At 42.5% G+C, this 27,982-nt stretch overlaps 1 protein-coding gene across 2 annotated transcripts in view; it reads right to left on the bottom strand.

Annotated features, from left to right (window-relative positions):
- LOC140734714 (zinc finger protein 800-like) overlaps positions 1-27,982 on the bottom strand; it is a 147,389-nt gene that overhangs the window by 78,259 nt on the left and 41,148 nt on the right. Inside the window, exon 3 of one of the 2 annotated variants that reach the window (XM_073059082.1) lies at positions 10,499-10,577. The exons of the other annotated variant lie outside the window; for it this stretch is intronic. The gene's annotated coding sequence lies outside the window, so the exon portion shown is untranslated. The remainder of the gene's footprint in view (positions 1-10,498; positions 10,578-27,982) is intronic. 2 annotated transcript variants of the gene reach the window in all.

The raw sequence follows: 27,982 nt of genomic DNA, 5'->3' as shown, positions 1-27,982 counted from the left end.
TTCATGAAAAAAATTGCTCTGATGAAAGATCTCAACTTTAGTGCCATATTACGTAAGTGTGCACATTGAATGTCACAACAAAGTTAGTGCCCCTCTGGTGCCAAGGCCATGTTCCACCGAAACAATGCACAAACTTTAAACTCTGCTGAACTAACCACATTTATGACAGGTCCCCCAGAGCATCAAACTATAGCTTTAGCCCTGTTAAAACATGTTAATTTATAGACACATAAAAAATCAATTGCATTAATATGCATTTGTTAAACTCTGCCACAATGTTTGTCAATCTTTACACCAGAGAGGATCACATTCCAAAATTAAATTTAAAAAATTACACCAAGACTAGCAGAGACTTATTTAGCATTAAATTAATTTTGCATAATAAAAATCAGAGTTGCACATTTGGAAATATAAAGCTTTAAAGACCAAATAGGCCCAGAGTTCATTGCTAAAATTATAGTAAATCCCTCAGCATGAAAGGTGTAAATCATTCAACAACCTGTAGTTGGCAAGATACTTTGAGGATTGCACATTGCCTGAAGTTCCCGAGTAAATTACTCAGCAGTTACCCTTCTGAAAGCATCACTACAGAACATAGAACAGTACAGTCTACAACGCCGTGCCTATCTTGCGTATTATCTGTATCCCTCCATTCTCTTCTTATTCATGTGTCTATCCAAAAGCCTCCACCAAACTGCTTCCACCACTATCCCAGTAATCTATTCCCAGCACCGACCACTTCATGCATTAAAATAAACTTGCCCCTCACATCACCTTTAAATTTCTTCCTCTGATCTTAAAAGGCATGTCTTCCAGGTGCTTGACATTTCTCCCAGGGGAAAAGATTCTGACTGTCTGCCCATCGGAGCTTGTCATAATTTTTTTAATGCTCCATCACGTCTCTCCTCAGCTTCTGGTGCTCCAGGAAGAACCAAAGCTTGTCCACCCTCTCCTTATCGCTCATACCCTCTAATCCAGGCAGCACCTGGTGAACTTTTGCCACACCCATCCTATAACGGGACAATCAGAATTTCACTAAGTGTGGTCTGTCTTCCTTGAGTTTCAGAACATGTTGTATTTGTACAGAAATTACAGCAAAAAGTTAGTGCTGGTATCTAACACTACCAATACTTCTTTTAGAATGAGAATATCTGTATTTCTGCAATATTAATCCACTTCCTCAATTCGGGCAATTAAAATGCTGGCTGTACGTTGCTCCAGCTAGTAAACTGGCTTTTCTTTTCAGACAGTCTTTATTCTCAAACAGTGATCATTCTGTCCCTCAGTTTTCACCCTCCCTTTCCACTGATCCTGTTACTTTTATCTTTAATTCTCAGTGAAGTCAAACTGTCAGTCCTATTGTTCAACAAGATCCCAGACACCCCAGAGCCTGCCTTGCACTAGCTTGCACTTTGCCTTCCGTGAAGTTACCAGCCGGTGAACTCTTGCCACACCCCTCCACATCCATCCTATAACGGGACAACCAGAATTTCACTAAGTGTGGTCTGTCTTCCTTTGAGTTTCAGAACATGTTGCATTTGTAAAGAAGTTGTAAATACTGCTAATGGAGGCATTGTAACCTACAGGTATTGATTAATTAAGCAAATAAGCACAAGTTTGACAACTGGACTTTACTGTAAGCAAAGGTAAACCAAAATAAATTGAACAGAATTCTTCCAAAAAGAGGCTACAAAAATATGATATGACTGCCCATATACTCTGGGTAAGATTGTATCTGGAGCACTGCAGGCCTGGGTATTGTACCATAGGAAGATGTATAGCTTGGATGTGCTAGATAAATAGGTTAATTTATCAGGAGAGATGACACAAAGTAGGACTTTAGCTTCTGAAAAGTATAAAGCTACAGTGCTCTGCACAGACCTTCGGCACACATTTATAGCAGGGGTGTCTGAGACTTTCACACAGTACTGTATTTGTCAGCGTGGCACAGAGTTTGTTAATCTGCTGAGAGGAAACTATATTGGGAATGGTGAGTATGGAGCAACGTGGGAGTGTTGTGGAACAGGTGGTGGAGGAGTGTGTGTGCAGACACACCCAGTCCTGAGACACCAGGCAAGGTCATCAGACTCCTAGCAACTGGTTTATTGATCATTACAGAATGTCCCTCTGGTGCCTCCCAATCACTCCCCTCTCTCTTCCCTTTTCCAACCACGATTCCCCCCCACCCCCACCCGCCCCCTTCTCCTTCCCACTCTCAGTCCACAACAGAGACCCAGATCGGAATCAGTTTTATCATCACTCGCATACTGTGCAAAAGTCTTACATATTAATATGTGCTATATAAATAACTAAGACTTTTGCACAGTTCTATGGAAATTTGATCAAACTTTTCATGATGCAAGACAGATAAAGTCATTATTATTACTGGGTTGAGTCAAGGGCTTGTTTGGGGTGGGGTGGAATTAGAGTTAGACCTTTCATCATAGACAGAGTGGCAGAAATTTGTAACTCTTCCACACATGCTAAGTCTGAGAGGGATGGGTTTTTTCTCCACATTAAGGAATCCAGTCAAAGTCTAGTGTATGGAATCACACGAAATGAGCCATGACCTCACTGAACGACAAAGCAAGCCCAATTCCAATACTGGCATCATAACATAAAGGCAGTACAAAGAACAAGATTGTTCAAAAATACATCCAATTACAGTATTTATTTATATATTAATATTGTAATTGGATGCATATATACTTCTGCACATTTTACTGAAGTCAATAAAATAAGTAACTCAATAAAATACAAAACCTTTTAATCACTCATTAAAAAGAGGGTCTCGGCCCAAAACGTCAACTGTACTTCCTCCTATAGATGCTGCCTGGCCTGCTGCGGTCTGTGTGTGTTGCTTGACCTTTATGAATAACCTTTTACTCAGATAGGGAAAACCCCCCGCTAGAAATATCCATAGGGCCAAAAACTGTGGAGTTCCAACCATTAATCTGTGGTGGGGTATTTTACACAGAAAATGATGACTGACTAGAGTCAAATTAACTTCCTAGTGATAGGAAGTCACTCACACTTTCCTCCTCAATGATAAAGTGATTTTTGCAGCCAAAAGAACCACTTTTTTTTTAAAGCACCAAGTTGGAACATGCTTGTCTGACAACTACATGAGACGTTTAAAGCAGAGTCTATTCAGTAATGGGGAGAATATAGAATCACAGCTCAGAGGTTTACAGTACTTTATCGATCCATAACACAAAGGGTTTTTTGATTGGTTGATATCCTATTTACTATTTAATTTTGATTTTATTCTTGAATGAAATAACTGACAAACTGTACAACTTCCTTCTCCATCTTTAATTGTATTCTTGAGGCTGTAAGAAACAGCACAGGTACATTACAACACAAACCATCCCAGATGCATAATTTATGGTTTTCATGCTGTGAAAAGATCAACTCAAAGTAACCTTCATGTTTCCACCAACAAACTTTGACTCGTGCCTTTATTAATAAATCAAAGCATCACCAAATGAATATCATCAGTTATATGGATGCCCAAGTTGTGAGGAGTCAGTACATTTGAGGGTATTAAACTTTGATGCCTAACAAAAATGAAGAATCTTCTACCTGAAACATGAACTGTTTACCTTTAAACAGATGCTGGCTGGTGTTTCTTGCATTCTCTCGTTTAAAAAAAAACAAATAAAAATGCAACTGGCTATTTTAAAAGGACACTCATTAGGTTTTTGTCTTTTTTTAATTGATATCTTTGCTGTAAAAAGGATATATTTTTCACAAAAAGAGAAAAAGGCATTTTAATTAACTGCCTTTATCTGTGGTACATCAAAGGTCAACCGTGGGTAAACTGCTTTTTAATGTCTACCACTTGAAGGGGAAAATACCAATGTAGTTGAGTGCTACTAGAGTTAGCAATGACAACTGGTGCACATCTCTGCAGTCAGAAGTTACTTCGGCAAAGCAGGAAACCACATCCAAAGTCAGTGTGAACTCTGTATTAATTTCTTATGGTTCGGTACAGATCTAGGCCATGAAAGCACTCGTTCTCAGTACCCAGCAAAACCATTTAAATTGTATTGTAGCGAACTTCACAACATTCCTATTACTCTCATTTCACCTCTACACTGAAACTTGGACAGGCCAAGTTAACAATTTTTAAAAGACCCCAGACTAGATTCACTGAATTAACATTTTTTTATTTTCCCCCATCTCCCAAACAGTATAATTTCAGAATGTTTTTACATGATGTTTTAGAGCCTTTGGACGCAATCAACAAAGGCATCAACTTGGTTAACCACCTTCACACAAAGGCGTTGAATTGACTTTATAATGCCTGAGGGCTACACACAGAAAATGCTGGAGGAACTCAGCAAGTCAGGCAGCATCTACGGAGGGGAATAAACAGTTGACGTTTCAGACAAGGACCCTTCACTAGGATTGGAAAGGAAGTGGGCAGAATCCAGAAGAAGATGATCGGGGTAGAAGGAGTACAAGCTGACAAGGTGAGACCAGGTGAGAGGGAATTGGTTGGTTAGCGGACAGGGATAAAGTAAGAAGCTGGGCGGGGATAGGTGGAAGAAGGAATCTAATACAAGAGGTCAGAAAGAGAAAAGAGAATGAGGGGAGCCAGAAGGTGATGATAGGCAGGTGCAACAATATTTCATTAAGAATTTGAGGAGATTTGGTATGTCACCAAATTTCTCCAGATGCACCGTAGAGAGCATTCGAACAGGCTGCATCACCTGATTGAACTAAGCTGCAGAGAGTTGTAAACGTAGTCGACTCCATAATGGGCACGAGCCCCGTGGTTTCCAGGACATCTTCAAGGAGAGATGCCTCAAAAAGGCAGCTTCATTAAGGACCCCCATCACCCAAGACATGCCCTGTTCTCATTGCTACCATCAGGAAGGAGATACAGGAGCCTGAAGGTACACACTCAACGATTCAAGAACAGCTTCTTCCCCTCTGCCCTCAGATTTCTGAATGGATATTGAACCCATGAATACGACCTCATTACTTGTTTTTTGCTTTTCGGGCTAAATTTAACTTCATGTATACTTCTTACTGTAATTTAGTTTTTAATATGCATTGCAATTTACTGCTGCCCCATAACAACAAAGTTGATGACATATGCCGGTGATATTAAACCTGAGCGATTCTAGTTCTCAGAGAAGGGGTGAGGGGAAACCGGAAAGAGGAATGGGGGAATAAAAAAAGAGAAGGGTGAGGGGAAAGAATTTAACAGACGTCAGAGAAATCCATGTTCAAGATTCAAGTACACTTACTATCAAAGAATGCATAAATTATACAAGCTTGAAATTTGCTTGCTCTCAGGTAGCCACAAAGCAAGAAACCTGAAAGAACCCAATTAAAGAAAAAAAATCATGCAAACAATTGAAGTGAACAACAACATTCCAAAGCAAAATGACCCTCAGATCTGAACCCCAGAACACTCTGGATTCAGCCCAAAGCCTCGCTTATCAATTCGTCACCTCAGCAGGGACAGAGCACAGCAGCCAGGGCAGTCTTCATAGCCTCAGTGCCATGGAGATGACCACCGTGGAAAACAAGCAAAACTGGCTCTTGTTCTGACACCCTGCCCTTTCAGTCTATCTGGGTCAGAGTTTAAATTGACCAAACAATGGACAGCAAAAGGCTCCGTGCCCTGGAGAGGAGTGAAGATCACGGAGAGTGAATGAAATCAGCTCTCCCTTCCGATCTGGGCTGGCATTTAAATTGTCCAAACAGTGTATCGTATCTCACACTAGAACCCAGGCACTGCTGCAGGGAAAGACCACGCTGTCCAGCGACTTGCTCAGGGCCCAGATCTCGCTGCCCAGCTCAAAGCCTCTCTCGAGCTCTTCAAATCCACTCAGTGCCCAGAGTGATGCAGCCTCACACCGGGGCCAGTTGTAAGACACTTAATCTCCTCTGCTCAGGTTCCGACTTCTCCTTTCAGTGCCCAGAGCAATCCAACTTCATTCTTGGGACAGCTCTATGGGCATGAGAACTCCATCTGCAACGATTCTACAACACACCTTCTCGGCTCATCCACCAAACTCGCCTCACCATCACTTGCCCCTTCACTGTTTGCAGTGGCAACTTAACACTATTTACCTCATAAAAGGCATTTTTAGTAATTTTTTAGACGGATTTGTTAGCATTTTGACTACCAGAAAACTGCTGTGCACATTCGGTAAAGCCATCTTAACTGGAAGTCATGCCATCGCGTTGGAAGCTACTCAGATGGAATATGAGGTCTTGCTCCTCCAACCCAAACTGGCCTCATCTTCGCAGTAGAGGAAGCTGTCTGGGACCAGAGGGCTGCCTGCTCTCCCCACAAGGTGGCTTAAACTCTTCACCAGCTACAACTAAAATTAGTCCAGAATTAAGGTCCTTTCCAAAGTCAACAAAGAATTCAGATTCATCAGAATTTAGTCTAATGCCATGTCTTCAAATGGTTTTTTTCGGCTACACTAAATTCTGAACTTTCTTTTAATTTCTGAAGCCAAAGTCATAACATTATATAATGTATTCTTATGAAAGTTGTGTCCTCTTAAAATCACCTCCGTGTCTAGATTCAACAAAGCCAAGTTAGCTTGTCTTTACAAAATCACTACTGTAACTAGTCACCTGTTAATTCTTTCCATATCAGAATCTTGTTAATCATGAATTTTCAAGGATAAGCTCAGCAAGTTAATAAAGTGACCCTATTTGTGATGAAATCTGAGAGTGGCATAAGCCACAAGTATAGCAATGAGGTATGAAACCCTCTCTTTTCCTTATTTTAACAATGTTGGATTTCACCAAAATGACAAAGGAAATGGAGCAGATTATCATTATTGATAACAAATTTCTTTGAAATTCATGAAAAGTATTAAAATGGAAACCATCCATATTGTTATGAATTATTGAAAAGTCTTCTTACTTGGATCAGTTTCTTGGAGTGATGGTTGATCAACTTCAAAAAGGCTCTGAAAATGCTTTGACTGCAATGCTTTCTCTTGTCACACAGAATGGGTAGGGTGACCTTACAGCTTGCTTGGACAAGGTGCAGATGGCAGGCAGGCTCAAGTTAAAACACTCTTTGCCACCCTTATTCCCATTGTGCAAGTTTGCTGAGGGATTACTGATTTGTATCTCTTGACTGTCAAAAATGGAATGGACCATTGTTCTTGCATTCCAGAAATCACACACATTTAACCCAATTAGTGAAACATTAATACATTATTAATTAACTCTTGGAATGCTTGCACAAAGAATTCTAGAATCCTTTTGGAATTGGAAATTCCGAAAGGACGGAGATGCTCTTAGATCTTCAGGGTTTAACATAAGACACCAGTTTTGGAAACTACAGCAGTTAACACATGTTCCTTTCAGTTTCATTGCCCACTGTAGCTTTGGAGAAATTCATCTTTCGTTGATTACATCTTCACTGAGCATAAAATAATTTAACGTTTTCAAAGAACTGATTAAAGAGACCAAAAAATGCTAACGATTGAACAAGATATTTTGCAGGCTCTTAGGCCACTGAATTGATTATGTGTGAAATAGGTTTATAGGAGCCTAGAAAAACAACACAGTTTAATTAGGACTTCAAAAAAAAACACACACAAGTTTTGCTAAAAGTAAGATGCTGTTTATATTGGAATTAAAGTGACTTTCTGATCAAGTCTGCAGGATCCAACCAGTTAGGAAATAGCAGGCACAGCACAGACAATAGGCCTGGGATTTCCACTTTTGACATGGAACTGTCCAATGTTATCAGCACTTTTGCCAACATTTATGAGCAGCTCTATACAAGACTACCAACATCTACTTCATGGATAAGTGGTTGGAAACCAAAGGCAGAAGTGTCAAGGCTGTTAGACCTTAAGACTATTATAAGACCATAAAACATAGAAGCAGAATTAGGCCATTCGGACCATGAAGTCTGCTCTACCATTTCATCATGGCTAATTTATTATTCCTCTCAACCCCATTCTCCTGCCTTCGCTCCATAACATTTGGCGTCCTTACAAATCAGGAAAAGCCTCCACTTTAAATGCTTACCAATGGCTTGGCCTCCACAGCCATCAGTGCCAATGAATTCCACAGATTCACCACCCTCTGACTGAAGAAATTCCTCCTCAGTTCTTTTCTAAGAGAACGTCCTTGTATTCTGAGGATGTGCCCTCTGGTCTTAGATTCTCCCACTATAGGAAACATCCTCTGCATGGCCACTCTATCTAGGCCTTTCAATAGTCGAAAGGTTTCAGTGAGAACCCCCTTCATCCTTCTAAGCCCCAGCGAATACTGGCCCAAAGTCATTAAATGCTCCTCATACATTAACCCTTTCATTCACAGGATAATTCTCATGAACTTCCTCTGGATCCTCTCCAACGCTAGCACATCGATTCTTAGACTAGGGGCCCAAAACTGCTTGCCATACATGACGCAAGTTATTCTAGGGCGGTGCTAATTTCTGCAAGAATGCCCACAACCACCAATGAAAATTCATTACCATCAACATTTCTGATCAACTCCTCACTCAATTTCTTCAGTTTTTTGCCCCTTCCAGAAAGAGATCCGCTTGGATAAGTTATCTATACATCTACTAATCGGGTTACTGATCAACTCCACTAACTTCCACTTTGACAAGCTGCAGCAGCCCAGCGGTGACCTCCATACCTTCAGCTTATTCAAGTAGGCCACTGACAACAACCATTTTGTTATCCCTTTCACGGAGGACCACGCATTGAGCTTGCTTAGGAAGCTTTCTAAACTGGGGAATGTGACAGCAGACGCCTATAGATGCTTCAACACCCAGATAACCATTCTGATTAGTCAACTTTTTTAATGCACTTGTTCTTGGAACGCCTATGTTACAGGCAGTGCCAACATTTATTCTCCATCTTTAAGTGCCTTTTAAAAGTGTAGGGAGATAAAAATATAAGAAACAGGAACAGGAAGGAAGATGTCAAACAGTCCCTTAAGACTACCGATAAGACTATGGCTGGTCCAAACTTGATCTCAATACCACTTTCCACTGTTTCCCCAGATGCGCTGATTGCTTTGTAGAGAAAAATCAAGCAGATTGACTCCCTACGAGCCAGGCTGGACAAGGGGGGGGGGGGGGGGGGCAGATTTTCTTCCCTTTGATGCATCAACAAATCAGCTGGGTTGTACTGAAACACTGTAGTTTCAAGTTCACTATTACAAAGACTTCTTTAAAATTTAATCAATTGAAATTAGATTTTTCCTTCTTGTGTGAACCTAGGCAGAGCCCTGTGCTTCTGCAATTACTTTATAACCAATGCAAGAAGAAGGGAAAGGAGACAGCTTCATTGATTTGGGTTGGGGCAGATAATATAATAACCCAAGTTCTCACACAATAGGAAATGTCAAGTTGAAGCAGCCACCATACAGAATCACTGGACTTTTATTTTTCAGTGGATATACTAACTTGCTATCCTTAGAATTAATAGCTTGTACAATCCATATCTGTTAAACAGCAAACAAAAGTGTAGTGGGGGGGGGGAGCTAAAATCTTTTACTTCAATGGGAAGGGGCTTTCTCCATTCCCACCGAGATGTCAGTTAATACAGATGATCAGCATCTGAAGAGAAAACTTGACGTTCGTGCAGTCAAAGTTTTGCTACTTCAGTTGCAGTCTTTGCTAACAGGATACAGATGCTCTTTTGAAAGTGGTCTTTTCCTATGCCAAAACCAGAATCTGCACAATGGCAGCCATGGCTTGGTGCTGACCATATGGGACCACTGCAGGTGTAAATACTGTTAAATAATACTCACATAATTAGGTCCCTTTGTACACACTTTCAAACGTTCCTGAATCAGTGGGCAACACAATGAAAAGCTATTAAATTGGATTGCAAGAAATCTATTAATTCAGCTGTTCACTGAAGTCGTCACGCTGAGGACTTCAAACTTTTAAGATTTAGGTGTTTTTGCTCTGAAAGAAACGGACAAGCAAGAAGGAGAAAGAAAAATCTACATGTACACAATGAAGTAGACTGCCTTCTCCTTCAAAATGTCATTTAATGTGCTCCTGCCAGTCTCTGCAGAGACTACATTCTGCCTGCCACATTCTCTCACCACCTCAATGTTCAACAATTAAAAGGAATTGTCAGAGATTTCAAAAGTCAGGGCAGGTTCCTTTGCTAGGATAAACTATTTTAAACTGATAGGAAGTAGAAAACTGTTATTTGCCAACATCCAATTGGGTAGAAGCAGCAACTTTTATCATCCAGTTACTGCCACTATTCAGGATAAATACAGTAGTCAAAGACAACAAAGACAACGTACTTATGTGATCTATACACTGTCTCTTGCACCTTGGTCCCAGAGGAACATTGCTTGGTTTAGCTGTGCATGTGTACAGTCGACTGACAGTAAACTTGAACTTGAAAAAGAATGGAACCTCCGGGTCCAAATTCTCAGAAGCTTGTTTGCCAGCCAGTTTTTTTTTTAATTAAACAATTTTATCTGAAGATTTGTCATGGGCAGTAAGAAATAGCAATACCTGAAGTCAGATAACCACCCCATAATCGACATCCCGGATACGGGGCAAGCCAAGACAAGGCTGAAACAAAAATCAACGTCTGAAATAAAAACAAAGCTTCAGTGGGTCAGGCAGCATATGTGGAGGGAGTACCACAGAAATATTACACCTTATTGCTCCACCCCTCAAATGTTGCCAAGTGTATCTGGTATTACAATTTTTTGTTTCTTACTTTCAGCATCTGCTGCATTTTGCTTTTAAATTAATGTGACCCTGTTTTCTGTTATCAAATTTTACAGTGTACATCAAAAAAAATTTAAACTGAATAATATATCACCATAATCTTTTCACGTGATAAATGTGTATAGCCATTACAATTTGTCCCTACCATTATTAAGACATGACTGGTTGACAATTATTGTTCTTCTCAATTCAGTTACGAGATTAGGTGCATTATATAACAAGTTAAATAATGTACAGAAAAATATTTTTATCTAGAAATATTAGATCAGTGCTCCAAATGATATCCCAAGTCAACAAGAACAAATTTACAAACTGCAGGATTTAGTGACTCTTGTCAAAGTGCAGTAAACTCAACATACAAAATGGTTTTTCACGTCCTCAGGGCACAATCTGTACGTAGACTTATGAGTTTGGGACAATATGTTCAGCCACAAATGAGCAGTCATATGCATCTTCTGCAATTCCAAGCCACTGAAACCTTCAGAGAAAGAGGTTGCCAAGTCTCCTGCTGATCCACAATCCCTACCATCTGAATGCTGCCAAATACTCATTATCTAATGAAAGCAATTAACATTTATCTCTGCCCCGTACATTTGTCCAGTCGTGAAGCAGAAAAAGGCCTTCTTTTGCATATCGTCAAGTAATAAGATTCTGAATGGCATTTACGTAGCAAAACCGCTCCTTATCCCTACAAAGGAAACTGGAAAAAAAAAGGAGCCAGCCAATTAGTGTAAAAATTCAAAACATTTTATCAGATTTTACATAAATAAAACCCCTAAAGGTTCTGATAACCATCCAATTCTCACCTTTACAGGAAGTACATGGTAATTTTTTAAAATAATTAACTTGGGATGGACGATTAAGTGATAGTTATGTCTATATCTCATAAATGAATAAAGCATAATTGGTAGCTAGAGGTATTTTAGGCAGCAATATATCAATATTTTCATGTCTTGTGAAACTGCACAACTTGCTATTGATTTAAACACTTTGTGACATCTACATTATTTTACTGAATATAAACAATGACCTACCATTAAAGCAGCAATTATACTGAACAGCATAACAGTGTGGACAGATAGATAAAGCCCACTGAAACTTTTAATAATGTGGCAAATTGCACTTTTCAAAAGATAAGACCTTCAACTGAGCACAGAATTAAAGCATCAGTCCAATGTTTTGGAGGTAAGGGTAGAGTTAAATTGTGGAACTAGATCTAATATAAACTCCTCTAACAAAACAAGTGCTTTAACTTTGAAATGATTTTTAAACAGCTGTTCATCCTAACACGGTTAAGTGAAATTCAATGAATAAGAATGTGCTAAGCAAATAGTCCAGGAAATGGCAAATGTACTCAGAGAAATAAACACCCTTACTCCCAGAAAGTAGTATACAATAAGAGCAATAAACATTTTAAAAGTGGGATAAGGAATGTGTTGAAGGTCAGCCCATAAGGATAAAATATGGGCAATTGGTTATAAGAAGATATAGGAAACTTTCAACTACAACATTAATGCACTGAAAATTTAACTTTTTCAGCATAAAATCTAGATTTGTTTTTATCATTTTGGATATTTCTCACTCACCTTTGTCCTCTCCAATAACGCAATGCAAATTTAAACAACTGCGACACAACTGTCCAATCACAATGCTTATTTCCCAAGCAAATGAGAGATCCCCAAACGGTGCCAAACTTCTGCCAACCGATGCTGTGTGTGGATTTATGTTGATCACAAAAGTACACAAGACTAAAGCATCCCAACTTGTTTACAACTCTATATAATTCCTGAATAGAGTTCAAGACCTATTTTCCCTCAGGAGAAGGAAATCGCTGATCACAAGGCATTTTAAAAGAACTTATCAAACACAAATAACCCAAGTAACCTAGACTTCAGACATGCAAATTAAATCAGAGGAAAAAAAAAGTCATTCCAGAGGGTAATCAAAAATGTTGAATCAGTTTGGTAAACAGGTCAAGTTATGGCCAATACAAAATAATGGGAAAGATTAGTCTGGTGCACGAAACCAGCTTACCAAATACTGCAAGTGGGAAATAAGCCTCTGAGATCAGGCAGTTAATTGTATTGCTTTAAATATAGTTGAATCAAATATTGCTGGAACTTCAGGGCAATTGGTAAAAGCGCTACTGGGGTTGGTGGTAGAGGCAGATACATTAGGGTCTCTCAGTTAGGCACATGGATATAGGAAAATGAGGAGCTGTGCAATAAGGAAGGGTTGGATCGATCTTAGGGTAGGTTCAACATCGTGGGCCGAAGAGCCTTTGCTGTGCTGTAATGTTCTATGTTTTATAAACCACAGTACATCCCATAATGCCACTACTGGAATACCTTAAAGGCACAAGAAATAGGACTGACAGGGCCCACGGCTCTTTGAGATACGCCGCCATTCAACATTATAGCTGATTTTCTATCTCACCTCTAACTTCATCCCTAATTCCTTCATTGTAAAGCCCATCAATTCCAGTCTTGTGTATGCTTAAGGAGAGTCTTGGAGACTCTGGGGTTCAGAATAGCAAAGACTTACAGCTGTCAGTTTAAGAAATTCCTCCTGGCCACCGATCTGAGGCATTGCCTCTGGATTCAAATTTCCATTATATAGCCTGTCAAGCCGCTACAGCGAAATCACTCTTACTCTTCCAAGCTCCAGTCAATGCATTGTGAGCATGCTATGTTAGCGTTGGAGGTTGTGAGCTGCTCTCAGCGCATCCTAATCTTGCGTTGGTTATTAACATAAACAATGGAGTTCACTGTATGTTTTGATCTACATGTGATAAATAAATGAATCTAGTCTGAATCATAGAACGACAAGAGCAGGGAAACAGGACCTTCTGCCCATTGGGCCTGTGCTGAACATCAACCAACGGTTTACACCAATCCAGCACTAATCCCATATTTTGTTCTCCCTTCATTTTATTTGGTTCCCTGCAGAGAGGGGGACACTTACAGTGGCCTATTAACCATAGGATGTGGGAAGGAACGGGAACATCCAGAGGAAACCCTACACAACCACAAGCAGAACACACAAACTCAACCAGATGGCACCCAAGGCCAGGACTGAACCCAGCTCTCTGATCCTGTGAGGTACCAGTTTTCCTATCTGTCCCACTAGGCCAACGCTGCTCAAGCTTCCTTCCAGCCCAAAGATCAACTCCATTTAAAATAGAAAATTATGGAAAGACAGCAGATGCTGCTTGCTGACTGTTTCCAACAGCTTTTGGTTTATTTCAGATTTCCAGCCTTCACACACTTTTGATTTTCATTCTTGTCACACCATCTTGAAAGTTGGTTAAAATGTATACAGTAATCCAGATCTGGTCTTAACAACACCCTCTAATAATTGCAAAGAGATGTCCCGACTCCTCGTTTCCACAATAAATGCCAACACGCTGTGGGCCTTGCTTTCTTGCTGTGTTATATGCTAACTTCACAAATTTTGGATGAAGATACCCTGATATCTCAGGATATCAACATTTATAGATAGTTTTCTTTTTTTTAAAAAATGCTTCCTCATTTGCCACTTATTTTTCACTTTTTACATCCCTTTGCATTCATTGACATCACAGCTTAGTTTCCCTACTGGAACTGCATCTTCAGCAGGAAGGGATAGCTGCTATAGTGGCTGCAAAATCTTCCCACAGGTGTTCTAGTTTCCTCCCACTTCCCAAGGATGTGGTTCAACTATAGTGGTGCCCAAGAAGAATGGCATTACCTCTACCAATGACTATCATCCAGTAGCGCTTACATCCATTGTGAAATGAAACTTATTAAGTCCTGCCTGAGCACTGATTTGGATTCGCTCCAATTTGCCTACCATCACAACTGGGGTCCACAGCGGACACCATTTCATTGGCTCTTCGCTCAACCCTTCATTGACTACAGGTGTGCATTCAACACTATCATCCCCTCAAAACGAATCAATAAGCTCCAAGACCTAGGCCTCAATATCTCCTTGTGCAATCTGCTCACTTGCAGACCCCAGTCAGTTCTGACTGGCAACATCTCCTCCTTAATCTCCACCAGCTCCGGTGCAGTGCATATATCCCTGCTGTACTCACTTTATACCCATGACTGTGAGGCTAAGTACATGCTCCAAGGCCATATTTAACTTTGCAGATGACACCACTGTTGTCAGCCAAATCAAAGGTGATGATGAATCAGCATTTCAGAGGGAGATTGAGAATCTGGCAGAATGGTAATGCAACAACAACAACCTCTCACCTAACATCAGCAAAACCAAAGAGCTAATTATTGACAATAGGAGGAGGAAATCGGAGGGCCATGAGCCAGTCATCAAGGGATCAGAGGTGGACAGGGTCAGCAACTTTATATTCCTCAGAGTTATCATTTCAGAGGACCCAGGATCTGTCCTGGATCCAGCACATACCTGCCATTACAAAGAAGGCACAAAAGACCCTCTACCTTCTTAGAAGTTTGCGAAGATTCGACAAGTCATCTAAAATTCTGGCAATCTTCTCTAGCTGGATGCATCACGGTGCCAGGCCTGCAAAGGCAGGCACCTTCAATATCTCCACCGAACTAACTAACAGGAGTCACCTGCCACTTGTTTCCAACTCCTCATCTGCAGCCTATTTAAACCCAGCTCTCGCCCACAGTCCTTGTGCACCAGTCGAACTGGCCACCATCAACTAGTTGCTCCTAGCCATCAGTTACCTTGTTGCCTGTGGTCAGTAGTATTTATTCTCTCTTGTTTCGTGGCCCCTCATGGCTAGTTATTTTTGCAGTCTACTATTAAAGTACATCGCTGCATTGTCTCCGCTTCTCTGCATTTGAGTCAAGCCTCCTCTACATTTCCTGACAGGATGAGTGAGGCCTCGAATGACTCAGCGAAGTTTGCTTGCCAAAAGGAAGTCATCCATCGACCTGAGCACACAATCTAGAAACAGCATGAAACCAACAACCATCTGCTCGCCACTCTCAACCAACTCTCCGTCTCAACACAGAAACCCCACACCAGTCAGCCTCCTCCCTTGGAGCCCTAGAGTCCGGTGTCCTAACGCTACGAGGGATCCCCAAGCTGGTGCCTCATCTTCCTATCCAGGTGCATCCTACACTTCGAGCCCCAGTCATCTCTATCTTCTACAGAGACGCGGTTGCCTTCTCAACTCTCTCTTAACTGAGCGTGCTCTGACCTGGGCTGCCACTAACCATGACAATAAGACCCCAATTTGCAACAGATATGGGGTTTTCACTGCTGAAATGCACCAGGTTTTCAACCACCCAGGAAGTGAAAGGGAGGCAGCAAATCAGACACTTCACCTGCATCAAGGCTCACGCTCAGTGCTGGATTACACTGTGGAGTTCAGGAGCCTTGCAGCGGAGAGTGGCTAAAAAGCTTAAGTGCTGCCACCCCATTACCATCACGGCCTCTCGGAGCACTTGAAAGACAAGCTGTCCAGCTGGGAGATGCCCACCGACCTCAAAAGCCTCATCACTCTGTCCCTCTATATTGGGCCGGTCCTCCAGATCACCAGCCAGAACCCCAGTTCCATTTCAAGCTGCAGGACCCTCATTAACAATGTCTCCGGAACTCGTGCAGTTAGGGAGAGCTACGTCAACCCCCCCTCCCACCCTGCAACACCCCAGCCTGCATGAGCGCCAGTGCAGAAACAACTTGTGCACTTACGGTGGATCACCGGATCAAATGGCCGCTGCACCAGGGAAACGGCACGACCAGGCAGAGGCAAGGGGGCCTTTAATCCGGTACGCTCCCCACAGCCTCTCGTCCAGCATCATTCTCTATCCTCTTCCACACCCCGATGGCTCTATGCGCATAGGAGGCTCTGGTGGACTCCAGCCCAGCAGGCGACTTTCTAATGCGGACTTCACCCCGCAAATCCATGGAGATGGAGGAAACCCTCAACCTCACCAAACTCCTCACGACCCAGGAAAACTGGACTCTGCCACCTCAAAGACCACACGACTGCGTGAGCAACCCACTCCCAGGCACCACCCCTCCCTGAGGTTGTCCGTCCTCCCTCTCCCCTTCTGAGACCCAAGCCATGAATGACTACACCACCAAAGTGCTGCGGCACAGCTTCATTGGACTATCCCCGTCCCCAGCCAGTGAAGGATTCTTCTTTCTCAAAAAGATGGGGTTCTCCGTCCCTTCATGGACTCAACAAGATCACCATTAAGAACAACTGTCCTCTCCCCTTGATGGATAGCGCATTCAAAACACTTCATGGGGCCCAGATCCTCAAAGTAGATCTATAGAACGTCAACAACCTGATCTGCATCTGGCAGGAGGTATGAGTGGAAGACACAGTTCATAACATCCACTGGCCACTGCAAATACCTGGTGTTGCTGTTTTCCAAGCCCTTGTTAATGAGATCCTCTGAGACATGTTACATACGTATGTATTCATCTTTCTCATCAACATCCTCATCTTCTCCAAGGACCCCAAAGACCACGTCTCCACAAAAACTAAATGTACTGCAAGTCAGAGAAATGCCAGTTGCACAAATGGATCATCCTTCCCGGGTACATCCTTTCACACAAAGGCATAACCATGGACCACAGAAAGTGTGTGCCATCGTTGAATGGCCCTGACTGTACACCCTCAAGTAGCTTCATGGGCTTCTCCAATTTCTACCACCTTTTCATCAGAAACTACAGCCAAATTGCTGCTCCCCTCACCTCCCTCACGGATAACGTGCTCTGCTGCCGTAGACCACGATTTTGTGCAGCTCAAGAGACCCTTCACGAGCGCTCCCATCAAACCCTTCCTGATCTGGACTGACCACTGAAACCTCATATCCACACAACAGTCCTGCCAGCTCAACCCACTTCAGGCTCACTGGGCCCTCGTCTTCGAGCAATTCAACTTCATCTCCTACCAACCCAGCTTCAAAAAGAAGCAGAGATAGACTTCACAGCCCATCATTCCATCCCCCCACCAGATCCTCACCCCGCTCATCCAGGACCTCGCAAGTCAGATCTGCCAGGACCTACAGCACGAGCCTGTTCTGACCGACACACCTGACAACCACGTGTACCTGCTGGCGGCCATGCGCACTGACGCACTCCAGTGAGGCTACTCCTCACCCCTCTCCCTCCAGCCATCCAGGTGCATGGCACTCTGGATTTCCTGCCATGCCAGTTCTGGTGCCCGCTATGACTTCAGAGGTACATCAGTTCATTGCTGCCTGCCCTCAACATGCCCAGTCAAATTCCTCCGTCCAGCAGCTGTCTGGGCTCCTACGGCCCTTACTGGTCCCTCGATGCCTGTGGTCACGCATCATCAGGTATTTCATCACGGGTTTACCACCTCCTGATGGGGCCGTGGTGATCATGACAGTGGTGGACCAGTTCTCCAAAGAGGTCCTCATCACCATCGAGATGGCAGTCTTGGTTCTCCAACATGTAGTTCGCCAACACAGCTTCCCTCAGAACGTTGTCCAACTGGGGCCCACAGTTCGTCTCCTGCTTCTGATAAGCCTTCTGGTCCCTCCTCCGCCCCTCAGTGAGTTTGTCCTCTGGCTGTCATCGACAGACCAACGGTCAGGCAGAAGGAGGCAATCAGCAAGAAGAAAAGTTTCTGCGATGCTTCGCTGCCTCTAACCCTTCCACATGGAAGATTTATCTGCTCTGGGCCAAGCTGTCCCACATTTACACACCTTCCCTGCCATAGGTATTTTACCCTTTGAAGCCATTCATGCTGATTGGATGAGTGCGGCTTACGATTGGGCTGGCAGTAGTAGGTGTGTTTGGTAACTAGGATGGCACTCCATGCCCTCTTCCAAGCATTCAGGTAGACCAGGGCCCTGTCGGACAGAATAACGTTATTAAGAAGCCAACAGTGGAGGTCCTGTCTTGGATCGATCGTTCATCAAGGAGCTCCACCAGACTCATCCAGATCCTCCCGGGATGCCAGCTGTTGACCACGTGCCACATGGGGAGAGGGGGCAGGGATCCTGTCAGGCCTGCACAGGCAGGCATCTCCCAGTCTTCACCCAGGAGTCACCTGCCCTTCCTTTCCAACTCATCACCTGCAGCCTATTTAAACCCTCACCCATTGAAATAGTCAATTTCAACCAGTTGCTCCAAACCTCCAGTTAGCTTGTTGTCAGTGCTATTTAGCATCTGTTCTCACTTGCTTTGTGGCTCGTTGAATGGTCTCCACTGCTCTGCTGTTGGGTCAAACCTCCTCTACATTTCCTGATATACAGCCTGGTAAGGAAACACCAATGAGCATGAAGGGAAAAGCCTACAAGATGTACTGGATACATCCCAGTCCATCACGGGCAAAGCCCTCCCCACCACTGAGCACATCTACACAGAGTGCTGTCGCAGGAAAACAGCATCCTGTCATCATCAAGGACAGCTATCATCCAATCCATACTCTCTTCTCGCTGCTGCCATCAGGAAGAAAGGAAAGGAGCCTCAGGTCTACCACACAGGTTCAGGAACAGCCATTTCCCCTCAACCATCGGGCTCTTGAACCAGAGGGGATAACTTCACTTCACTCAACCAAACATAGAACAATTTCCACACCTTATGTAGGGTCTCAACAATTCAGGTTATCAATGCTTATTTATTATGATCATTTTGGGGTTTTTTTCTCCTTGCATATTTGCACAGTTTGTCATCTTTTGTACATTGGTTGCTTGTCTGTTTTTGCGTGCGTGTGAGTGTGTGAGTGTGTTCTATTAATTCTATTGTAGTTACTGTGAATGCCCGCAAGAAAATGAATCACAGGGTAGTATGTGGTGACATATATGTACTTTGATACTCAATTTATTTTGAACATGAGGGTTAGGAGGTTAACTGGCCAGTGTAAATCATTCCTGGTGTGTAGGTAAATGGTAGAAACTGTTGATGGGGGTGTGTGGATGATAAAATAGTATTAGTATAAACGGGTACACACTGATCAATGGAGTCAGCGGGTTGAAGGGTCTGTTTCGTGCTGTTTGCTCCAAGAAAGGCTGTAAGTTGAGAAATGACTATAAGGGTCATTCTGCAACAGAATTGAAGGTAGGAGAAATTATTAATTATCAAACACAACAATACCACAAAATAAAAAGAGATGCTCGTGGAATACGTAAAGAAACAAAATGGATTAAATCAACAGCAGCAAAATAAAACTGAAGGCTAATGGTTACAGTCAATTGTTAAAGTTTCTAACGCTGTATTGATCTTAATCAAGGTATGTGATGTTAAGCTTCACTTGTGTGCAAGACCAAAGGCAGAGGGGTCATAGCAGGAAGATCAATTTTAAAACAACATGCTCAGGTCCACATCAACTATCGAATGGAGGAATTCCACATGAGTCATCCAATCTCTCCAATTCAGAAGACTACATGGTTATTCTGATAAACCAAAAGTACAATAAAACTGCTATTTCAGCTTAGAAATTATTTGGGGTATTGATCAGTGGGAAGAAAGGAAGTAAAAGAGAAAGTGCCACTTTTGCTGAAGTTGTTTCATGGGAGGGAAATGACTTGAAGACGAGGACTCCATCACATGGAGTAAACCGACAATGCTGGATTGGGGAGGTCTGGGAACATATGACTGGTCATGGAAATACATTGGAGATAGAGGAAATGGCAGAGAATGGAGGCAAATGTGGCACAAGGGAAAACCAAGATCAAGTTGAAATCTCAGTCCAAACTGAAAATCCAGATAAACTACAGAAAATGAAGTGTCATCTTTGGGTCAAAGGGCTGTCTCCATTGGAGGTAGGTGCTCTTGTATCACAGAGGTTCACCCTCTTGCCAGAAGTACTGCATCTAATTGGCCAATTTCTGTAATGTCTCTTTCCTGGATTAACTGGGAGACCCACAATTTCAAGGTAATTAATCAATTAAAAACACAACTGTAGCTGGCTTCATAAATTAAATGACACCTGTATTTCTATGATTTCAGGATACGGACTAAATGTTTACATGCATACATTTACATAAATATCAAACAATCAATTAAAAAAAATCTTTGGAAAGATGGGAGCAGATTAAATAGTAACTTTCAAAGGGAATTGATTGAGGGAGAAAATACTCAAGACAGAAAGAGAACCAGGACAACAGTTAGCTCTTTCAAAGAAGCTTCAAGAGACAAATCTCCTCCTCCTGTACTGAATCGCTCTGTGATTTGGTTTTCAGAGCCTCAGAGGATTGAGAAAGCACAAGTAGCAACATCAAAATACCAAGGTGCATTTTCTAAGAACAAGCTATATTGTAAAGCAGCCAAAAGCACACTTAGACTTGGCTGCACATCTGTCCTGATTGGAGAATTTCAGATGCCAATGAGCTAAAATTGTGTTTAAAGTAGAGAAGACCTTTTTAAAAGTCTAACAAAAAGTTGTTGGGAAGATTTCAAGAGCAAAAATAATGTAAATAGAAAAAAAAAATCAGGATGTCTACCCACAGTTCAGAAATATGAGGCAATAATAAGATTAGTGTAACAAAAATAAGATTAGTACAACAAATCACAGGTCAGCACTCCTCATATAAAGGACAAAAATTGGGATGGAACAGCAACATTATGCATTATCCTATCAACAAAACTCCTGGGAATATTCAGTCACTTAGGTGGCAGACATGCAAGTAAATCAGTTACAGGTCAATTACATTTTCTCAGAACTGGAATTAGTTAAAAAATGAACCAAATTAAGTGATGCAGCCAAAGAGAGTAAGTGTCAGAGAAAATAAAGAATGTCTCCATTGGTTCTTTAAGAGAAGCATGTCCTCTGTTATTGACAGTCAGATCTGAAGCAACCTTCACTGCTATCTGGGGGACGTCTTGACCATTCCAATCAATTAAGAAACAGTTTCAGAGAATCAAAGAAATTTATAGTCAGTAAGCACAGTGAGTATTCAGTGGTAAGAATTTGCCTGAACAAGATCAACATTAGGGCCTCAGTTATTATCTACAGATTTTCCCCCTTAATTTCAACAAATATGCAGACCTCAGGAGAAATTGAGGGCAGGTAACCATGTACAAAAATACTGTCCTTGGAAGACAGGAGCATCAATATTTAAAGAGAAAAAGGAGTATTTGAGAACCTCAGAAAGTTTGAAAGTTTTAAACAGCCTTCATCTCTACTGTTCACTGACCCACATAAATTTCAATCAGCCCTTTGTCTTGTCAATCAACAGACAATTTTATGATTAAGAATCTGTTTAAGTCAGGTTGCAGAGGATAAGGTCACAGCTACCTTGCAACTTTTGCCAACCTTTGATCCAAATCTAGACACATCATCTGTTTTAGATTCATATGTGGCCTGGCGATCTTGATTTCACACACAGCTACTAGAAAAGCTGAGAGCATGTGAACAAGGCAAAGGTATGGGATCTTTGGAGTTAAATGTTACACAGAAGTCTTAAACCACCTCTGTCATGCATAACTCATAGGGAAATGAAGTCAGATCATGGGACTCCTGCATTACAAAACGATCCTGATGAGGGGGATAATGAGAGATTATACTAGTGAACACACTCCCAGATTCTTCCGGTGACTAAAGCTATTTATGAGGCTAACAACATCTGCATGTTCTTCTGATTGCTTGGTCAGCTCAAGGCCCTTTCAAACACCTAACAGCACCACTGTTGGACAAGCATCATGACCTATCCAACACAGCCAAACAAGTGTCCCAGACACAAGTTTCACTGCAGATATCAGCTTGAAGAGACATCAGTTCAGTTATCTTTGAAGTGCATTGAGAAAAGCAGTAGAATAGACAAAAAGCCTGCAGTAAAGTAGATTACTCACCCAAGCAGACATCTCTACTTAGGAATCTCTTAAGACTAAGGATGATTTGTTTCTATTTGTGTCTTCTGAGGTCAATATTGGGATCCCAGACTCATCAACAGCATAGAGCCAGAAGTGGCTGATGAATACATTAATGTTTGAGGATGTGCTTTTCCTACCTCTTTCAAGGGACTTGTGTGTGTTTCTGATACACAGACTCAGACTTCCCAATACCATCTCCAAAGTTCCAACACAAACTTAAAATGCCACAGGGCAGAGAATCCCACGAGACAGAAATTCCTTTGAGCCTCCCTGATCTCCACCTTTGACAGAACTCAGATTAGTGTGTCTATTTCGGAAGTCTGGTATCAGGCTTGCAGACGTTTTCCCTGTCCAACTAGCCAACAAGTGTAACTTGGCCTGAATACTACAGATGTTCTGAAAGTGGTTTGCTTATCCTTCCTGTATATTCGGAAACTCTCCTTTTATCTTCTTTAAAATCTTCTGCATGCCTATTCTCAACCAAACAACTCCAATATCAAGTTTGCTATGATACATTATCTAGTCAAAAAGTGGACACAAAGGTTTGCTTTTGTAGACATGAAGTTACAACATCAATTGCTATGATTACAGAATAAGCATCTACTTTGGACCCTGATAAACAGATTGGCACGCTGGCAAATCAATACTTCACTTACTTTCGAAAACCAACAGCCTGCAGGTGCTGGAAACCCAAAATAAAAACAGAAAATGTTAGAAAAACTCAGCAGGTCAGGAAGGAACTGTCCAAGGAGGAGCAGAAGAACCTTTGACCCGAAAGGACATCTTGTTTTGTTTTCCAGTGATTGTGCCTGACCTGCTGAGTGTTTCCAGCATTCTCGGAGGAAACTCATACCCTCAGATTCAGTGTCCTACATGTCATTAAAAACAAAATGCATTGTAGAATTATTCTTAGCATGAAGGTAAACAGATTAAACATTTTGGGATTATACTGTAGCACAATATTCGTTGTTTGATTTACAAGTTCATCCATTTCTGAAGCCTCCTTAGAGAAAATAAAAGGGAAAGGGACAGGATCTGAAGCAAGGAACAACACTTCAGAGCTTCCAAAGAGTAGCAAGCTACCCACAACCAGCGCTACCTTGTGAACGAGGCCCACTTACTATATATCCAGAGCGGATCTTTCTACAGCAGGTTCTTGAAAAATGACAGCTTAAACCAGTTTGCCTGGACCCTTCTACAGCAAACCCGACTCACAGAAGCCCCTTGAGAGTCGGCTGCACCCTACTGATCAGCTGTCAAATCTCAGATGCTGGGAAATGTAAAACAAAAAATACTCAAAGGCACCAGAAAACTCTTCAAAGCAATTAAACACTTCCAACTTAATTAATTCAAAAAAATGTAAATTACCTGTAATTTATGTCCCCCTTGCAGTCTATTGAATGAATGGAATTGCTGAATCAATGCCAAGTTCAGGGAGCAGCTTTCCCAGCATAACTGTTGGGAAACTACAGGAAGTTGGCATTCTGCCACTGAACTCATGGAGCCCAGTCACAGCACAGTTGGAATGACATCCAGGACTAGTCCAGAATTTTGGGTTTGCTCTGTTCCGGCATCCTTATGCAGTCGTCTCAGGATTCCCAATAGCTCAATGGTTAAAACACAGGCAGTTCAACATGCAACAGGTGGCATTCTGCAGGTACGTGGAACTCTGAGACTGACCAGAATGAACAGTAAAGTACAAATCAGACTTCTTAAAAAAGTGTAAGAAAAATCAGGGAAGTTATATAGATGAAGAAAGGACAACAGAAATAGTTTCCAGTCCTCTTTAATTAAAATCTTCAGCACATTAGATTCTAAAAGATGGAGCTCCATGTTTTATTTATTGGATTGTGAAGGCATTCTTTTACGAATTAATATCATGTGTTGAAGCTTCACTTTCTCTTAAAAACATCGTTCCCGACTCATCAGTTAGCCACATTTACTTCAGTGCAGAGTTCATCAGCAAGACAGAGCAACCTGTGGAGGAGGAGGAAAACTCTCTGAAAATGTCTGAATCTTCACGGTTGTCTGGGTGTGCTTGCTTTCAGTTGAATGCGTTTCATTATGCTGGTCAGCACCGTTATTGTGATATTGGGATAAACAGAGCTGGAAGTGATCCACTGACCAGACTGAGCACCCACTGCTCGTACCCTCACCTAGGAAAGATGCACAAGGCTCAATGAACTGACTTCTAAAGTTGGAAGACCACTGATACCCTCCCCATCAGAGAACCGTGCAGACTCCAGCCCCAGAATTTCTTCCAACAGAAGACGAAGCTAGAGGCATGACCTGCCAAAGCTGGGAAACAGTTTTAAAATGTCTTCACTACTCAGTGAGATTTTGCAAACATTAAAATGTTCTTCTTAGTGTCCAGCTCAGGAATCCTCAACAGTGCTCCGATCCTGCACACTGCTTGGGTTGTGTAGGCTCACAGAGGTAGATCCAAATGGAGTTATCAGGTATCCAGCATCCCACACTTACTGCCAGCCAGTCTTTGCTCTGGAGCTGACAGCACAGTCAATACACCTCTACATCCATGATATTTAGGACTGACTTTGCAAATACTTCATAAGCAAGAGCGCAAAAAACATTCCGGCCCATTAACTGAGCAACAGCTGACAAAGTAGAAACACGAGAAAGCCTGCCGTTGCTGGAAATCCGAAACAACACCCATAAAATGCTAGAAGAACTCAGCAGGCCGGATAGCATCCATGGAAAAGAGTGAACAGTCAGCATTTTGGGCAGAGACCCTTCATCAAGACTGGAAAGGAAGAAGGAAGACAACAGAATAAAAAGGTGGGGGCAAGAAGGATAGCTGGTAAGTGATGTGAAGCCAGGTGGGGAGAAAAGATAATGGACTGGAGTAGAAGGAATCTGATAAGAGAGGAGAGTGGACCACAGGAAAAAGGGAAAGAGGAGAGGGCCCGGAGTTGGGGGGAGCGATAGGCAGGTGAGGAGAGATAAGGGGGCCAAAGTGGGGAACAGAAGAGGGGAGCGGAGAGAATTTTTTTTTTTACCTGGAGAAATTGGTATTCATGCCATCAGGTTGAAGGCTACGCTGACAGAATACAAGGTGAGAGTGGACTCACCGTGGCACACGAGCAGGCGATGGACTGACATGCCGGAATGGGATTGGGAAACGGAATTAAAATATTTGGCTACCCGGAAGTTCCGCTTTTGACAGATGGAAAAGAGGTGTTCAACAAAACGGTCCCCCAACTTACGGTGGGTCTCACCAACGTGAGGCTGGATCGGGAGCACCGGACACAATAAACAACTCCAGAGGATTCGCAGGTGAAATGTTGCCTTTCCAGGAAGGATCGTTCGGGGGCCTGAATGGAGGTGAGGGAGGAGGTGAATGGGCAGGTGAAGCACTTTGGCCGCTTGCAGGGATAAGTGCCGAGAGGGAGATTAGTGGGGAGGGACAAATGGATAAGGGAGTTACGGAGGGAGTGATCCCTGTGGAAAGTGCAGGGGAGTATGGACAAAAGATATGTTTGGCAGCAAGATCCCTTGGGAGATGGTGGAAGTTGCGGAGAATGATGTGTTGGATGCAGAGGCTCATGAAGTGATAGGTGAGAAGAGGAACTCTATCACTGTTAACGCAACAGGAAGATCGGGTGAGCACAGATGTTCGGGAAATGGAGGGGATACGGGTGAGGGCAACATCAATACTGGAGGAAGGGAATAGCATTTTTACACAAGGTGGGAAGAGGTACAGTCGAGATAAGTGTGGGAATTGGTAGGTTTCTAAAAGATGTCCGTCAGCAGTCAGTCAACAGAAATGGAGACACAGAGAGATCGAGAAAGGGAAGTGTCAGAAATGGACCAAGTGACTTTAAGGGCAGGGTGGAACTTGGAGGCAAAGTTGACAAATTTGACAAGCTCAGCATGGGTGCATGAAGCAGCACCAATGTAGTCGTCAATGTAGCCAAGGAAGACTTGGGGAGCATTACCAGGGAAGGCTTGGAACATGGACTGTTCTACTTAGCAAAGGAAAGGCAGGCATCACTGGAGCCCTGTGGGCACCCATGGCTATCCCTCGAGTTTGGAGAAAGTGGGAGGACTCAAAGGAAAAATTGTTGAGAGTGAGGACCAGCTCTGCCAGATGCAGAAGGTGGAGGGAAATTGGTTGGTCCTTTTATTGAGAATAAAGCAGAGAGCTTTAAAGGGATAGAAGTGTATAGGGACTGGTCATCTATAGTGAAAATGAAGAGGCCTGAGCCAAGGTATTGAATGTTAGTGAGGATGTCGAGAACATATGAAGTGTTTTGATGTAGGTGGAAAAGTCTGAACCAAGGGGGATAGAAGGAGTCGAGGTATGAGGACACAATTTCAGTAGGGCAGGAGCAGACAGAGATAATGGGGCTTACATGGACAAGGTATCTGCTCTTGGTTCAAAGTGGCACATACAAGCTGTTGTTTCAATAAAAGTTACTGCAATGCAAGGCACAAGGAGAGTGGGGGGTCTGTGGGAGAGAGTGGGGGATTTGTGGTAGACAGTGGGGGATTTGTGGAGGGGATGAATGAGAGGAGGGGGAAGGGTGGAGGGGGTGGATGGGGGATGGATGAGTGGAGGGTATGGGTTGGGAGAGAAGCCGGGGGAGGGGAGGGCAGGGGGCAAGGAAGAGGGGGAAGGGGGGGTGGAAGAAAAACAGAAAGGAGGGTGAGAAAGTGGGAGATTAAAATAAATAGAAAAAGACTTGCGTTTCAAAGGCAAAACAGTTTATTTGTTCCTTTTGAATCTATGGAAAGATAATTATGGTAATGTATCAGTGCCAAGGCTAATTTTTCTACTAGTAACAAAGATAAATTAGCCATGGATTTCCTCTAAGAATAGAAGATAGGGCATAAACCCGAAAATGTACTATTTCTGAGGCAATTCTTTTCCCATTTGTAGATAAACAGGAATGTTTATTTGAAATAAAGTGGGCCCACTTGATCACACAGTGGGAGAGTGGTGATCGTCAACAAGAGTAGAGGCTCACCCATATCATTCAGCACAGACATGTTTTAAAAACAATAAACCTCGTATCCAGCATTACCAAGCACCCGTCCTTTTCAGGCATATGATAGTTTAAAAAAATCTTTGCTTCAGCATCTCTGGTCTCCAAAGAGTAAAATTAGAGAAAGGGCGGAGTAACAATTACTCTGAACATCACGTAATGTAAACTCATAAAAACATGAACACGATAATCATGGCAGCCGTGTCACCACCCCACAGCCATGCCTCATCTGAAGATCACATGGCTCTTGATTTCCCAAAAGAAATATATTGCAAGAATGACTAATACAAAGTATACATACAAGTGAGCAACTAACAGAGTCATAAATCAGAGACAAAACAAAGTTAGGATGGGGTCAAGATGGGTGGGGGGGGGCAGGACATCACCAAAGGATAACCTAGGGAGGGAAATCATTTTTTTAAAAGCTTTTGAGGTCTTTTCAAAAAAAGACCTCAAAAAAAGTTTTTCAAAAAAACTTTTCAGGATG

The sequence above is a fragment of the Hemitrygon akajei genome, chromosome 10 (genome assembly GCF_048418815.1).
Source record: "Hemitrygon akajei chromosome 10, sHemAka1.3, whole genome shotgun sequence".
In the NCBI taxonomy this organism is placed as follows: Eukaryota; Metazoa; Chordata; class Chondrichthyes; order Myliobatiformes; family Dasyatidae; genus Hemitrygon; species Hemitrygon akajei.
The sequence above is the reverse complement of the archived record's forward strand: the minus strand, read 5'-3'. Positions and strand labels throughout refer to the sequence as shown.